This window comes from Sminthopsis crassicaudata, chromosome X (genome assembly GCF_048593235.1).
Source record: "Sminthopsis crassicaudata isolate SCR6 chromosome X, ASM4859323v1, whole genome shotgun sequence".
Taxonomy (NCBI): domain Eukaryota; kingdom Metazoa; phylum Chordata; class Mammalia; order Dasyuromorphia; family Dasyuridae; genus Sminthopsis; species Sminthopsis crassicaudata.
The window spans coordinates 18,593,578-18,610,629 of NC_133623.1; the positions used below are offsets into that span (position 1 = coordinate 18,593,578).

General features: G+C 36.7%; 1 long non-coding RNA gene across 2 annotated transcripts in view; it reads left to right on the forward strand.

Annotated features, from left to right (window-relative positions):
• The window catches only part of LOC141548669 (uncharacterized), a 679,315-nt gene that overhangs the window by 120,841 nt on the left and 541,422 nt on the right, over positions 1-17,052 (forward strand). For both annotated transcript variants that reach the window (XR_012484023.1, XR_012484024.1), the window contains exons 6-7: positions 9,365-9,606; positions 16,018-16,097. This is a non-coding gene — a long non-coding RNA (uncharacterized LOC141548669). The remainder of the gene's footprint in view (positions 1-9,364; positions 9,607-16,017; positions 16,098-17,052) is intronic.

Sequence of the window (17,052 nt, forward strand, 5' to 3'; positions counted from 1 at the left end):
TTCTTTGTCAATCAAAGTCCTTCACCATCTACCCCTTCTAGCTTCCTACCTTCCCAGTTTTTGTATACCTTATTTCCCTTCCACATTTTCTTTGATTTCATTGACTCTGACCCCTTCATTCTTTGCACATGGTACTCCATCGCTAGACTTTGGGAATTTTCACTGACTGTTTTCTATGCCTGGGATACTCCCCTCACTTCCTAGCTTCCCTGGATCGCTTCCGATTTTATCTAAAGTCACATTTATATTCTGAACTCTTTTATAATTCCTCTTAACGTCAGTGTCGTCCCTCTGTTGATTATCACCAATTTATCCTATATATGTTTTGTGCATGTGCAGTTGTTTTCATATCATCTCTTCAATTAGACTGTGAGCTTTTTTAAGAGCAGGGACTGGTAGTTGCTTTTCTTAGTATCTCTGTCTTAGAACAGTGCCTAGCATATAGCAGGGGCTTAATAAATGCTTATGAACTGGTATGGTGACTTTAAATACCTCCCCCCATTCTTGTCTGGTATCGGTTCACTACATCAAATGGTTTTCATAGACATTTTGTACTTAAGTCTAAGATCCTTTGATTGATTGAGACTGTTCTCACCTAGTTAAGGCATGAAGGCTGAAGTGAGGTGGGATGGTTCTGACCTACTCGTAAGAGGAGAAGAGATGAATGTTCACTCAGGGTTTTTACAGAATGAGGAGGACACCCAAGCCACAGTCTTACTTAAGGTAACAAAAGATTAGATTTCAGAATAGAATTAGGAAATAGAATGCTATTCCATCAATTTGCCAATGCTCCTGTGCATGTAACTTCTGTTCAATTCGATTGAACAAAGTATTTATCTCACCTACTATACTCTCAGAGTGTTGCTGGCTCCTATCAAGACTACAAATAAGTTTAAAACAAGGTTCATGCCTTTGGTGAATTATAATGTAGATTTCTGATTTGTAGTCAGGGCCAAAGATAAGGGATAGACAGTGAATCTTTTTTGTTTGTTTTATTTTGATTGAATTTGGTATTTTGTCTCTCTTGTGCTTCCACCTTTGCCACCTTCCTCCGTGCTTCAAAAGTCACACCAATGAAATAATCCCTCTGCTTCAACCTTTCATTGGCTTTGTGAACTCATCGGTAGTATTGCCCTCCATCAGTTCACATTACAGCCCATCCACACCCACGCATTCCATCTCAATTCTTATCTGGGTCCACTCATACATTTCTTACAGAAGAATTGGCCATGATACAAGATGTTATGAATACCAGTGTAACCCTTGCTAGAAGGCTAGCATACCTTATTCCTTTATTCTGACCACATGCCCACACTTTCCCCTTTTCTTGTCATATACTTCCTTAACGATATCATACCACTTTTTAGTGGTTTAAAAGTAAAACAAAAAACAAACAAAAAAAAAAAAAACGAAAAAAACAATACTGAAAGGGGAGGTTGGAGTCTGGAGGGGTTTGGAAGAATCTTATTGGTAGACATATCTTGAAATGCCTTTTTACTTTATTGAAGCACAAAACCAGCTTCTTATAGAGGATATGAAAATTCCAGTCCTTTTATTATCAGGCAGAGCTCAAATGTACTGACTTTCACAACACAGTAAAGGGCATACAGACATGCTATCTTTTAAATTCATTTGCGAGACCAGTTTTGAAGTATATTCTTGACCAGCAGGAGTCTTTTAAGCTATGTACTTTTAAAGATAGTTTTCTTGTTTTAGATATTGAATATAATGCATTACTTTCCTTAAAATCATTTTGGATGCTTTGTATCACCTACATTTCCAAATACATACTCCCCTCTTGCCCTCTCAGAGAACCATATACCTTATAGCAAAGAATAAAAAAAAGTAAAATAACCTAACTCATCAAAATTAAGCAATATAGCAACCCACTCTGATATCCCAGGTAGGATTTCACACTCATAGTCCCCCATCTCTTTAAATTAAGGAGGTGAATACACTCTCAGTTCTTCTTTGGGATTCAAACTAAGTATAACTTGAATCCCCTTTAATGGTTCCTTATCCAAAGGCTTCAGGATTATTGTAGTTATATTTCTGAAGTAAGTGTTTAAAAATTTTAAATATTTGGGCATTATGTTGTTACAACAAAATCATCCCGGAAAGGAGTGAAACACATTGTTGGCCTCCAGTGGCCTTCAAATAGCCATATACTCAGGAAGGACTAGCATTATCAGGAGGGTAATGACTTTGGGAATAATTTTTGAATAATACCTACTGTATTCCTGGTGCTTTTTACGAATATTATTTCATTTGATTCTCACAGAAACACAATAAGATAGGTTTTATTATTATTCCCATTTTATACCAAGAAAGATAAGGCAAACACAGGTTAAATGTTTTGCTCAGGGTCAGATAGTTAGTAAATGTCTGGAAGTGGATTTGAACTCCAGGCCCAATGCCCTTTGCATTGTTACTGGAAGAGTCAAACTCAGATCATCTCAGTCTTGGAGTGAGATATTCATGAACTAAATACATGTTGGGAAGGGAAAGAAATTGAAAGAAATTTCCTAATCTCAAATCAGAGAGCAGGTGAGTAGAGTGGATTCTGGGAGCAGCAGAAGCAAATGTGTTCACAAGCCCAACAGTACCTAAAGGTTTTTCTGATGGGATTTAGACTGCATTGGAAAATCAAAGAACTTTTGGGGTTATGAAGAGCCCCAAGTGGGGAAGGTTCTGTAAGTGGCTGATGATCAACAGAGAACAAGCTAGCACTGTAGTAGACGATGTGTTGACAATGTCACCCAATCAGCAGCTCACATCATCAGCTCTGTAGAAGAGAAAGAGATAATGTCATAACAGGCAGAAAGTGGTTTCACTTGGAACTAGGCTTTAGGAATATGAGTTAAAATAGTAATGTGTGTGTAATGTGTGTTTCTTCAAATTGCAATCTCTCAACATACTCATATATGTTTTCTTGTCTGCCAATATTGTGGGAATCATTGAGAGAGTGTACAAGTGTGAGGAGTTTGGCAGGAATTTTCCTTTTCATCTATTTTGTTTTGCTGTTAAATTGTCTTTTGCTTTAAGTTAAGTATCTTCTATCTCCTTCCCTTCTCATCTGTTAGCAAGTAAAGTTGGAGGAAACTGTACTGAGTAGGTCCACTAAAATTAGTATATGTCATTTCTTTTTAAAATTTTATTTTATTATAGCTTTTTATTTACAAAACATATGCATGGGTAATTTTTCAACATTGACCCTTGCAAAACCTTCTGTTCCAAATTTTCCCTTCCTTCCCCTCACCCTCTCCCCTAGATGGCAGATAGTCCAATACATGTTAAATGTTAAAACAATTATATGTGATTTCAACTGAGCTCTCACAGAAGCATGGCAAACTTTATTTCACTTTCTAATCAGTTCTATATCTCACTGTCCACAAAGGATGTTCTGAATTTTTTCTTCTTTCCTCAAACTTCCCATGCCACTTCTTTCCCTCATTCTCTTAGCTGAGGACCTTGTCTCATGCTCCACCAATAAAAAATGAGATTCCCTTCCTTCTTCCTCCTCATCTCCCATCATTCAGGCATCATCTCCCACTATGATCTCCATTCAGTCTTTTATGAAGAGGTGACCCTTCTCTGTGGGAAAAATCCTTTTACATACATCCTTGAGACCATCCTTTCCTGTCTTCTCCAGTAGATTGCCAATTCTACTATACTCTCTCTCTCTCAATCTCTCTCTCTCTCTCTCTCTCTCTCTCTCTCTCTCTCTCTCTCTCTCTCTCTCTCTCTCTCTCTCTCTCATGTTAAATTTCTTTTTAGTCACTGGGACATTCCCTATTGCCTGCAAACATTCTCATGCCTCTTAAGTCCTAAAAAAACACTCATGTGATCCTACCATCCCCACTAGATAGCATTCTATATCTCTTCCTCTTCATGACTAAATTCCTTGATATATCTTTTTACAGTCACTGTTTTTTTGCATCTTTTTACCTCACTCCCTTCTGATTCCTCTGCATTTTTGCTTCTAACCTCATAATTCAACTAAAACTGCCCTCAACAAAGCTACCAATCGTTTGTTAGTTTTAAAATGCAAAATGTAATGGGTTTTTCTGTCTTTATCCTCAGTCTCTCTGCACCGCTGATTATTCCCTCTTGGATAATCTCTATTTTCTAGGCTGTTTGAACACTTTGCTCTGATAGTTTTACTCCTTCCTGACTTCTCCTGTTTGGTATCCTTTCTTGGTTTTTCATCCATATTATGCTCACTAACCATGGCTGTTTCCCATGACTCTATCTTGCACCGTCTTGTCTTTTTAGTGTCTACTATCTCACCAGATGATTTCATCACTTCCCATGGGTTCATGTATTTTCCAGATGATTTCCAGATCTATGTACCCTTAACCAGCCTCTTTCTGATAGTATAGTTACATATCACCAACATCCAAGTGGATATCTCAAACTGGATGACACATATGCATCTCAAAGTCAACATGTCATTGTCTTCTTCAAATTCTCCTCATGCCAGCATCTTTCCTCTCTTCCAACATCATTACTTCTCTTTAGGATGCTGGTATTCTCACATTCACCCAGGTTCACAACCATGTGTCATCATTAACTCCTTAATATTATTCATCCCAAACATCTAGTCCATTGAAAAATCTTGACATCTCTTCTTCACAACGTCTCTTGTATACATCTTCTTTTTATTTGCAGAGCCAATCACCCAATTTCACACCCTCATCATCTTTTCACAAAGGCTATTACAATAGCTTCCTAATTGTTTTCCCTGCCTCAAGTCTCTTCCCTACTATAATCCACAATCTATCCTATCCTTAACTGTCAAGGTGTTTTTTAAAGCATACTTTTGACCCATGTTGCCACCTCTTTCCTCAATTCAGTGAGTTCCAGTGGCTTCTTATTTCCTCAGCAAATGTAAACTACTTTGTTTGGCATAACATGGCCTCTTTCTACCTTTTCAAGTCTTTTTATACTTTATTCCACTCCTTGTACTCTGAGAACAACCAATACCAGTTTCCATGTAACAAATAAAATCATCTCACAGAAACAGCTGTCTCTCCAAATCTGGAATTCTTTCTCCTTTCAGTTTAATTGCTCTGCATCCTTTCAAGATACAACTCAAATTCTATCTCCTTCAGGAGACCTTTCCTAGTCTTTTTTGATTCTAGTGCCTTCCCTTTTCAGAATAGCTTCTATCTACTCTATATATCTCATATATAACTAATTACTTAATATTGTTGCCCCTGGCTGAATGCATACTCTTTAAGGCCAGGGATTACATTTGCCATCCTTTGTATCTTTAGAACTTAATATATTGTTCATAGTGCTTAATAAATGCTTTGTGATTAACTACTTGATCTACTCAAAGACACATCTTAGTGGGGAGGGGGGCTTGTGATTTATGCTTTTGATTGTAAACTAAACAAAAATGAGATGACAGTGGAGTACCTTACTGGATGTGAGGGGGTGGGCTTTATATTTCTTTAGATCTCTACTCAGATTGTCAGTGTCAAATGTTGGAGGAGCCCTGTAAAATTGAAGCAAGGATCCTTTGTCTTATCCTCCAGAGGAAGGCAAGGTTGTCAGGACTACTCCTTTTGTTGAAGCTGGATCTGTAAAGTGATTTTAAATTATGTAATAAGTTGATTGCATGGAACATCAAACACCTATCAAGTCAGAGACCAATTTCCTTTAGTTGCAAAGACCAATAGAAAGGAGAACTCAGCTACATTGTCTGAGAAAGTTGTTATAGGTAAAAATCAAAACTATCCAAATAATGGTTTGGCTATCAGAATGACTAGTGTAAAATTTGCAGAGAATCCTTATCAGAGAATTACTTTCTCAAGTAATTATACAACTGATGTATAACTCTCTATATTTATGGTCACATTATTGCTTTACTCAATTATTTCCATCCCTTTGTTTCCATGCTGAAAATACCTCTGTCTGTCTTCTCTCTCTTTAGCTATGTCTTCTTCCCATATGCTTGGATTGTTATATAGTGAAAAGCTGAAATCCATAATTTGTCTCTGGGAAAATCAAAATGCATATTACCCATAATACAATTTAATTGGTTTAATCTGTACATTGGTCACTCTCTACTGAATCCTTCATCTAAATACTATTTCTTAGGGGTGAGAAGATGGAGTGATCAACTATGACAGCTGTAGCTCTTCTCAGCAATGCTGTGATCCAAGACAATTCCAATACACTTGGGATGGAAAATGCCATTCACATCCAGAGAGGCTGAATGTGGGTTGAAGCATATTCCTTTTCATCTTTTTTTGTTTGCTTTTGCTTTCTCGTGGTTTTTCCCTTTTTGGTCTGATTTTTTTCTTTCACACTATGATCAATTTGGATATATATTTAAATTGTCCAGTTATAACCTATAATCATATTGCTTGCAGTTTGGTAAGGGGGGAGATAAGGAATAGAGGAAGAAAGAATTTGGAACTCAAAATCTTATAAGAATGAGTGTTGAAAACTATTTTTGCATGTAGTTGGAAAAATAAAATACTATTGCGAAAAAAAACCCCCAAAACCCACAGTGTCTCAAAGACTCTGTCATGACTGAACAACAACAAACAAAAGACTATAAAACTATTCATGTTCTTTGACTCTGCAATTTTCCAAATCTCCCAAAGAGATTTTTTTTAAAAGGGAGGACGTAAATAAATAAAAATATTTCTCACAGCCCTTTTTGTGCCAGCAAAGAATTGGAAATTAAAGGGAATCCCATGAATTGGGGAATGGCTGAACAGGTTATGGTATGCAATTACCAGGGGATACTATAGTGCTATAAGAAATGATGAGCAGGATACTCTTAGAGAACTTGGAAAGAATTACATGAACTGATGAAAAGTGAAATGTTTTATGTACAGAATAACAATAATATTGTAAGATATGTGAATGGCTTAACTATTCTCACCAGTACAGTGATCCAGGAACACGCTGAAGGATTTATAATGAAAAATCTTATACATACTCAGAGAAAGAACTTTTAGGGTCAGAAAACAAATTGAAACAAAAAAGTAAGGAGGGGAAAGGGCAACATCTGAGTAGGTAGAGAACTTGACACTGTACTTCAGGGGAAGTTATTTTATAGACAGAGAAATAGTCAATTGATTGATCTACTTTTACATGCAGTGTATCATTTTGTTAAGCCCAAGATATGCACAGAAATGCATGATTTAGAGTAGAGTTGTCATTGGCAAAGTAAAACAAGGTGGGCTGTAGTCCATATATAAGGAGGCTTGTAAGTTGCTTGTTGACTTGGTTTTAAGATGTAATGTTATCTGTGTTTTATTGTATTTTTATTTATTTTGTTGAATATTTCTCAGTGCTATTGAATCTGCACTAGACAGTGTGGGGCTTCTTGGCAACCCCATATTTGCCATCTCTGATTTAGATCTTGCCTTCAGGGAGCTTGTATCTTAATTGAATTTAAATGAAGTCATGCATATCAATAATTGATAAATGAAAGGGGAAAGGAGTGGTAAAGAGAAGCTTGGGCAAAAAAAGCAGGAGAAATCAGTGAGGAAAGAAAAGAGAGAGATGAGAAGGAGAAGAAGGTATGGAGGAGAAACAATGATATAGGGAGGAGGAGGGAAAGTAAGACAGAAAGGGAGAAGGACAAGGGGTTTTTTGGCAAGATTCTGAACTCAGGTATATGCTAAGGTTACAGAAGGCTTTCTGCTGTATATCCATTTTGCTGTAGTGTTAACAATTGTGTGTCTGTATTAAAAAAGAGTAATCATCAAAACCATTTTGGTACTGGCTAAGAAATTAGAGTAGTGGATCAGTGGGAAAGGTTAGGTTCACAAGACACGCAGTCAATGACTAGTAATTGCTAAACCCGAAGTCCCCAGCTTCTGGGATGAGAACTCACTATTTGACAAAAATTGCTGGGAAAATACTATGGCAGAAACTAGGCATTGATCAACATCTAACACCCTATACTAAGATAAGGTTGAAATGGGTTCATGATTTAGACATAAAGGGTGACATTGCAAGCAAAATAGATAAACAAGAGATAGTCTACCTCTTAGATTTGTGGAGGAGAAAGGAATTTGTGACCACAAAAAGAACTAGAAAACATTCTGAAACGCAAAATGGATAATTTTGATTATATTAAATTAGAAATTTTTTTTACAAACAAAACCAGTGTAGGCAAGATTAGAAGGGAAGCAGAAAACTGGGGACTCTCTGGACTCTGTTCTCCAGAATCAAGGTATTGAGCAAGAACAAAAAGACAGGAAATGACTGGTTTGACGATGAGGGACAGTGCCTCTAGAGGTGATTGAAAGGTGCCAAAAAATGAATTCATAAAGGGGAGAAATAAGAAGAAAACATCACAGGGGGAGGTTGAAGACATACTAGCTTTGGATGCCAGGTTTAGCATACTATAGGCAATGGGCAGTGGGGAAACCAGAAGGTCTTTGAGAAGGGTGATGAGCTCAAGGTGATGTATCAGCAACACAACCTGGGAAGAGTCCTGGAATCTAGATGGAAGTAGAGAGTAACTAGTGTTATGGGCACTTCTTAGAAGGCTATTGTAGGCTATTGTAATGATCTAGATAAAATGTTTGGAGGGCCTGAATAAGGCTCATGATAATAGGAGCTAAGAAGAAGGAATGGATGCAAAATATAATGCATAGCACAGAATGTGTGTGTGGAGAGGAATCCATACTGACTGCAAGGTGTAAACACTAAAGGAGAGAAGAGGGAATGGGCAGGGGAACATGAATTAAGTACTCTGTATATACCATGCCCTGTGCAATGCACTTTACAGATTTTACCTCATTTGAGCATCACAACAATCTTGGGAGGTCAGTGATATTATGTTTCTTATTTTCTAGTGGAGGAAACTGAAGCAGACAAAAGTGAAGTGACTTAGCCAGGGACACAAAACTAGTAAGGATCTAAGGCTGCATTTGAATTCAGGTCTTCCTGACTCCACACCTGGTACTCTTTACACTGAATCACCTAGCTACCTTTACTAAGACTAGTGAGGGCTTAAGGAGTGGATCATATCACAGTGAGACCTAGAGCTGGTTCCCTGGCCAGTATTCCTCACTCACATGAATGGACTGAATTCATTTCTCCTGAAAGTGACTTTCATTTAACAAGTTGAACCCAAGGGAGACTCTGATTCATAACGAGAAATGTACATAGATGGTTACATACAATTTTCAGCTCCATTCACTTGGGATATTTCTGAACTGGGCATTACAGTGAATTAGAGTATCTAATGAAGGATGGAACTGAGATGCAGCAATCTTTATTCTGTTTCCTAATTGTCTTATGATAATGGTAGAATTGCTTACTGCAGAAATGATAGTTACAGAGCCAATTTTTTTTCCATTTTGTTGTTGTTTTTCTTTTCCAGAGCATGAGGAAGAAATGAGTCTTTGTTTTTGGCCACATTGGACAGAGTTAGGAGGGATGGGTAGAAGCTACCTCAAGGACAATTTGAGTTCACCGTAAAGAAGAGCTTCCTCATAATTCAAGCTACCAAAAATGGGAAGAGACTAGAGATCATGAAAGAGTGACCTTCTTAAACCTGGAAGTCTTTAAGTAGAGACTGAATGATAACCAACTTGAGATACTGTTGAAGGGATTCCTCTTCAGGTATGAGGCAGATTATGAGGCCCTCTGGGGCCCCTTCTAATGCTGATATATTCTGATACTGTATTTGTGGCTAGAGAAAGGAATTTTGGGAAGAGGAAAGCTAAGTGATCATTGAAGTTCTGCACTTGTAGGGGGAGTGATAGAAAGAAGGGATTATATTGCTAGTCCACTTGCAGAAGAAAAATCATTTTTAGGAATAATTAGTTGAAAGAATTACAAAAAAACATTTATTAAATTAAATTGCATTTGGCCAAAATTACTTGTGCTCCATTTTGGGGCATCATCAAACTTTAACTTTTGATCTGTAATGTACCTACTGATTTCTTAGTTTTTAGGACTCCAGAGTTTCATAAATAGTACTAGACATAGTTTTAGTTGTCCATTTGGTCACGAAGAGAGTTTTCCTCTATTGTTTTTTCTACTTTGGACTCCCGCTTGTATCTTCATGGAGAAATACCTGCCTTTGCTCCCAGCCTTTGAGTAGTTGGAATCCAGCACTCCATGTGTGTTTTGAACATCTTTTGCTAAAATTGATTTACACTCCTATCACCTGCCAACATTCAGAAATTAGTTTAATAAGTATTATTTACTTATTAGTAGTTATTTTTTTAGAATGATGACAGTATGATATTTTTGCACAGTTACCATTTCAGAAAAAAATAATGGATATTATGCCTCATGAATCAAATGAAAATAACATGTACCTCATTTACATTTACATCTTAATCTATTGTTTCTTAACAAAAAATAAATTTTTCAGGACTACCGAATAGTTTAGCTGCAGGTTTGATATTTAAAAATTTTGGTATAATAAAATAAGGTCAGCTTATTCTTCCCCAGTGCTTCCCTTTTTTTTAGAATGATGCCTTTTGAATGTTCTTCAGAGGCCTCTTATTACCTGAAAGAATGATAGAATGGTTTGTTGGATTCAGTTATAGTACCACTATTCATCCAACTCGAGTATCTGCCAGTGCTTTAACTTTGACCTATTCTAAAGCCATTCTCATGATGCTCTTCTCTTGTTCGTGGTCCTGCAGTTACCCAAAGTGATGCTGCTCTTTGGCCTTCTGCTTTGGTGCCTTTTGATTTCTCATTGCACAAGAACGTTGAGTAGATGGAATTTAAAAGGCTGAAATATCTCTACTTACTAAGAAGGTATCCTGTGGTGTTCATGTTTCCTTCATAATGTAGCCATTTAGATGCAGATGACCCAAGAAAATAAAAAAAAAAAATGTCTTCCTCTAGATTGGTCGTATATATGATAATGATGAAGTGATTAAGATATTGCAATTTGTGCCTCATTGGGTCAGAATGTTGCCTTCAAAAATCTATTATCTTTGTCTTTGGATACCTCATTTACATTAAAATTAGCAGTTGCAAAGGATTTTATCTGACTTACAGTTTGATAGAAAAGGAAAAAGGGAATATTAGTTTGGTACTTAACTAGGCCATCAAAGCACTGGATGGATGGAATTTCACCAGGAATCCCTAAGGCTACCTTCTAAATGCCTACAAAATAAATGACATGGCAAGATGAAGAGTTGGCTCTGGGCTTTAATAATTGGCATCAACGATATGAGTTTGTCTTTTATACAGCATTGCAAGGTTTGTAGTCTGAGCAATCTCTGAATAAGTTGAAGCATCCAGAAATAAGTTAAAATTTCCAAAATTCTTTGTTTTCTGGTAGTGATGTAAATAGGCAAAACTGAAATTGTTAAATGGCACTCCTTTCCATTGCTATTAATCAAGAAATTCTACCTCATTGATCTATAAGGTATTCTATTTCAAGGAGCATGTGTGTATGTGTGGGGCGAGTGCAAGTAGAACATGGCCCATTTTATATACTATTAACAGATACTGTTGAGAAAGGGCATCACCCATTTAATATTAATTATGGACCCATTCATGTTCATTAGAAGTGAATCACCTTACAAGAAATGCCCTAGAAAAATAGAGATTTTCAGTTCAGTCATTTTCCAGTTGTGTCCAACTAACTCTTCATGACCTCATTTGAGATTTTCTTGGCAAAGTTACTAGAGAGGTTTGCCATTTCCATCTCTAGCTAATTTTTTATAGATGAGGAAACTGAGGCAAATGGGTGAATTGACTTGCCCAGGGTTACACATTTAGTAAGTTTCTGAGGCCCATTTGAATTCAGGAAGAGCCAAGCCCAGCAGTAGCCATTGAGCCACCCAGATGCCCTTATCCTAAATGTTACATTAATTATAATATGGGTAACATTTTTAGAACTATTCAGTGTTATATATATATATATATATATATATATATATATATATATATATATATATATATATATATATAATCTCTGTGAGATCATATGGCAATATTGTTTCCAAAGGAACCTCAGTCATATTCCAACATAGGCAGAGTAAGTTAGCTTGGCTATTAACTTTGTTTTTCAAAGGAAAGCAGCAGTTTGCAACTGTCCATACCTCTTTTAACTATTGTACTGTATATTCATTTGATTACTGAGCAGCTAGTGCTAAACAGAATGATGTTGTGCCCATATGTATTTTCTGGCATGGTGGGAAAAGGAATTCAAAGAGGGAATAAACTACACTGTAAAAGTCAAATTTGGGGAAATGGACAATTGAGGTTAATCGAATTTTCAGACAGACTGAGAGGTAGTCCAAAAGACTTTTTTGTTTTAATCCTTGAAAGTATTTCCAAGGTCTGTCCCACTACTTAATGTGACACAGCTAAGCCAAGACTAAATACAGTGACTGATCTTCGTCCAACAGAACAGATGCTAAAACAATGTGCCTACCTCCTATTAGAAAGGGGAAGTAAATGCTTAATAACCTCTCTGAAAGTTTTTATTTGTGTTAGAAACGTCATTCAATTAAGTTTAAATAACCAGTGGAATAATACCTCAAAACCTGACTCATAGCATTTGTTGATTTCTGAGACATAAATACATTGATAATTCAAAAGTCATCTCCCATGAACCAATATGAGCTGCCTCCAGCACATCCTTGAAAGTGCGCCACTGCAGAGTAAGAAAGTTGCATGTATACTGTCCACCATGGCCACTGCTGATTTGTTTTGTTCAGTGGGGAGAGAGGACATGTTGGGAGATGACTAGTATTTTAAAAAGCCATCAGTGAAGCATAAAATGTATCTGCCTATCTTTATGCCTGTAGTACAATTATTGAACATAATTGGCAATTTCCTTGCCTGAGGAAATAAATCTTATACAGGGTAGAATAGTGGGGGGGGGGGGCGCAAACCTGGACAAATATATTGCCTAAGGGATGGAACTGGCCTTCAAAGCCTTTACAAACTCCCATAGCTGATCTCTGCTCCTGAATTTCCTACTGAGCTCTATCCTATAGATGACAACAGTCTCCCTTTGGAGCCAAGCCACAATAGAGAAACTAAGGTTAAGTCCAAAACAGAAATGAATAAAGGATAGTAATTACTAGCAATTTAGCAGCTGTCTGGACATAAAGATACTTTAATTTTTTTTTACAGAAACAATAAGCTAACTTTTTACACATATAAGTTATATAATTTAAACTTTACAGACATTAAATCATCAAGAGCTTCAAAGAATAAGAGAAATTACTTCAAAGATTCTAAAGATTTCTTAGCAGACACTCAGGTTGTCTTAAAATGGGCAGTTTCAAGCAAATGGGATATTTATTAGTCCTGACATTAATTATTATCTTCACCAACGTAAAACAATTGCTGATAGATGAAATACACATACAAAATAGTATAAATAGATCATTGTTTTTTCTGTCATAGCTTCAAAATCAAAATTGGGCTACCTCATTCTCATATCAGTTAATAAGAAAAAAGTGTCATGAAATCAATAGTTTAGATGACAGAGGGTAATGTCACCAATTATTGTTAGCTTTTCAAGTGATAATTTGACAGGTTTGATCGTAACCTGGTTATACCAAGCTCATTAGTTTTGTCATCCTTCTGATAGAAGAGAAGGGCAGCTCTAATTCTCAATGTAGATATATCAAGTTCATTAGCCCTGTCAGTCAGTTGGTCTACTAGAAGGAAAACTGATTTAAAGCTCATTTCAAAACTTAGAAGACATTTTTATGCAGTACATTCTCTCTCCTCAGAGCAAGAGAATTGGTCACCAGTCAAAGTGACCTTTTAAATATGACAACTTGAAAGAGGTGAACCTTTTCAGCCTTACCGTTGGTTCCCAGGTGACCGACCAACAGAGTTTTATAGAAAAAGAGCACTCTTTCCAGAGCAGGAAGTAGTATGGGGGGAAAGGGGGAGTCTATATCAATCTTATGAATATCTGCCCAGGCAAACAGCATGAGCTCTTCTCAGCCATTTGGGGAGGGAAAGAATTCCCATGTGTTTTACTTTCAGTGCCTCCAAGGCTCAGAATAGCAGCCTACCTTTGCGGACTTCCAGAGAAGTATATTATAAAGGCATCTCCTGACTTTATGAATGGCCATATTCCTGCCTGGCCTAGTAATTGTATCTCATTGATAAATCGCTGTTTATTGTTTGCTCTTTTCACATAAGTGCATAGTTCTCAAGCGGGAAGCAATACTGAATAGCTGGCATTTCTGTGGGGTTTTAAGATTTGCCAAGCTCTTCACAAATATCTCCTTTGATCATCACGCCAATCATGGGAGATAGAGCCTTTCATTGTTGCCATCCACAGATGAGATCAATAAGTCAGATAGGTTGAGTGACTTGTCCAGGGTCAAACGGCCAGTGAGTTTTTGAAGTTTTGAATTCAGGTCTTCCTGATTCCGGGTCCATCACTCTTGTCTCCTATGCCACTTAGATGCCATCTTTTGCAATTCCCCCTGTTTCTTTTACAGGTAAGGGAGCTTATGCCCAAAGAGATTGAACCATTTACTCAAGGCCATGCATGTGGCGGAGCCAGGGCTATTTTCACTGAAGCACAATGCCATGGGCTCGTCTCAGACATGATCAAGCAGTTGCTTTGGGCTGATCTTTTAAAAAGAATAGAAACACTGACTTAGAATTTGGATTTTGAAAATCAGCTAATTGTTCCCAAAAGGTATGGGTACAATAAATCTTGGGTCACATGTGAGGAATGAGCAACCAAGGCTCCATTTTTATATTGTTGCTAGTTCAGAGTAGTCACCAGCTTACCCACTTGACAGGAATTTCTTTGCACAAACTGTCTCTATTTTCCCATGTTTCAGTGTTGGCTTTTACAGAAGCCTTTTGGCACATAGAAGATAAGAACAGGGACCAAGGATACCACAGATCTCCTTTAGGCCTGAACATTTTAGAAGCTTCTGGGACATTCCCGACTGATTTGGTGACTAGTTGGAAGACAGCTACACGGTCTATAGCTTCTATACAGTATTTTCCACATGAAATTAACCCCCTTTTTTACATCGAAGATGAATTCCCCTCAACTTATATAACATTGAATTCAACCTTCCTTTGCCAGTGATGTTCTGTACATATTTAGAAGGATGGCATGACGAAATCTTGTAAAAGAGCATTGTTGTACTTTGGAAACACTTCATTGATAGCTGTCTTTTGTTAATGTGAAGTTCAGTTTGGCTTTGGCTATTTGCTTGCATTTAACTGGGGAATTAAAAACAGTCAACTTAAGTACTTATTCTTAACTACTGTATTCTTGGCTTATTTTCCATAACTCCAAAATAAAATACTATTTTCATCAATACCCAATATGTTCTCCCAAAAGGAATGAATTTTCATCCATCTAAAAATAGCACTGAATGACTATTCTGCTTCTAAGTGATTCTATTGACACTATCTTGTCACTTTTAAATATAATATTAAGAATTTTTAAAATCAGCCTTGCGAACAAGTACTAACATTTATTTCCCTTTTCGGAGGGGAGTGATAGTAGTGATGATAGTGATTTCAAATGAGCCTTCCTTATTGTGATAGGCTGGAGACCATCTGTTTTAGTCCCCTCTTTCCTGGCAGCTGCACATCTAACTCATTCAAGAAAAAGGGTTGTCTCTGTGGTTTTTAAAGATCTTTTGGAAGAGAGATCCCACTAACCCCTTTGGTAGCCAGTTTCAGCATTTATCACCCTGACAGCAAAAGTTCTTCTCTGTTCTAACCCCATTCAACTTTCAGTGATATTTTTATGCATATTTCCAGTCATGGCTCAAATCTGACTCCTTTTCATTTCCTCTAGCATTTTTAAGGAGATCTATATACTTTTTGACATGAAGAGAGTATTCATTTGAAAAGGAAAGAAAAAGGAAGTTCCCCAGGGAACTGAGTATCAAATATGATATATATATTATACCAAATGGACTCTTGACAGTAACATTCTCTAATATTCATATGGCACTTTTAGCTTTTCAAAATAATTTTACATCTATTCATATTTGATCTTCTCGATAACTCTGAGATGATGAAATGTTGTTATTATCTGTTTTATAGATGAGGAAACTGAGGCTTACAGAGCTTAAGCCCCGTTGAAGAACTTGGCCCAGTTCAGACATTAAGATCAAATAGTAGAGGTGAGTTTATAATACCAAATGCCTTTTAGCTCTTTATTTCTTTCTGATCCTATCACTTCTGTCATAGTATTCTTTTTAATCTATGCAAGTTCTTTTGCCAAAAAGAGTCATTTAATTAACTTTGCCATCTAATCTCACCATTTTTAAGAACATCGACAAAATTTTTAAGCAGAGAAAGATGGTCAATTTGGGCTATTTTTATGATAGTTCTTTTAAGTGATGAGGCCTTTTTTTCTTACTGTTGATTTCCAGACAGAAAAGAATATTAGGGTTTGATGAAGTTTTTGTATATCAGCACTAACCTGTCCACTAGAAAACTCTGGTAGTGGTAGCAATAGTCATGGGGATTGAGGAACTCAGATGGAGTTGCATAATGAGGTTCAACTTTGATCCCTTCTACCTTTTCCAGGGGTTCTTGGGAGAAAGCATTTAAGTGAAATTAACTTTGAAGGTCAAGATTGGTATGCAGATAATGTACACAGTCAGCCTTAGTACATAAGAGTCATACACATTAACTTGGTCTTCCTGGTTCCTTTAACCAAAATTCACATGTGGTAGACATTGAATTAGTGTTGTTAAATATGAAAATTTTTGAACCTGGAATTAACAAGCATATGAGGACACAAAGTTGGTATGAAACTGGTAAGTACTTCCTTTGGGATGAATTAATAAAATGCATGAATAATGAAAGATTATATAGTAAGCATTTGTTATATGTCAAGCACTGTATTAAGAACTAGTAAAAAACCAATATCGCTATCATTAGACTGGATCACCCACTTTCTACTTCTAACTGTTTTGAACTTATGAACTTCCTCTATATATCCTTAATGGTGATAAACCATCATTTTTTGAGAGTGAAAATAATACCATTGTCAGTAACAGCTAACATTTATCTTGCCCTTGAGTTCCCAGGGATTTATGCTGATTATCCAACTTGAGTCTCTCAATAGTC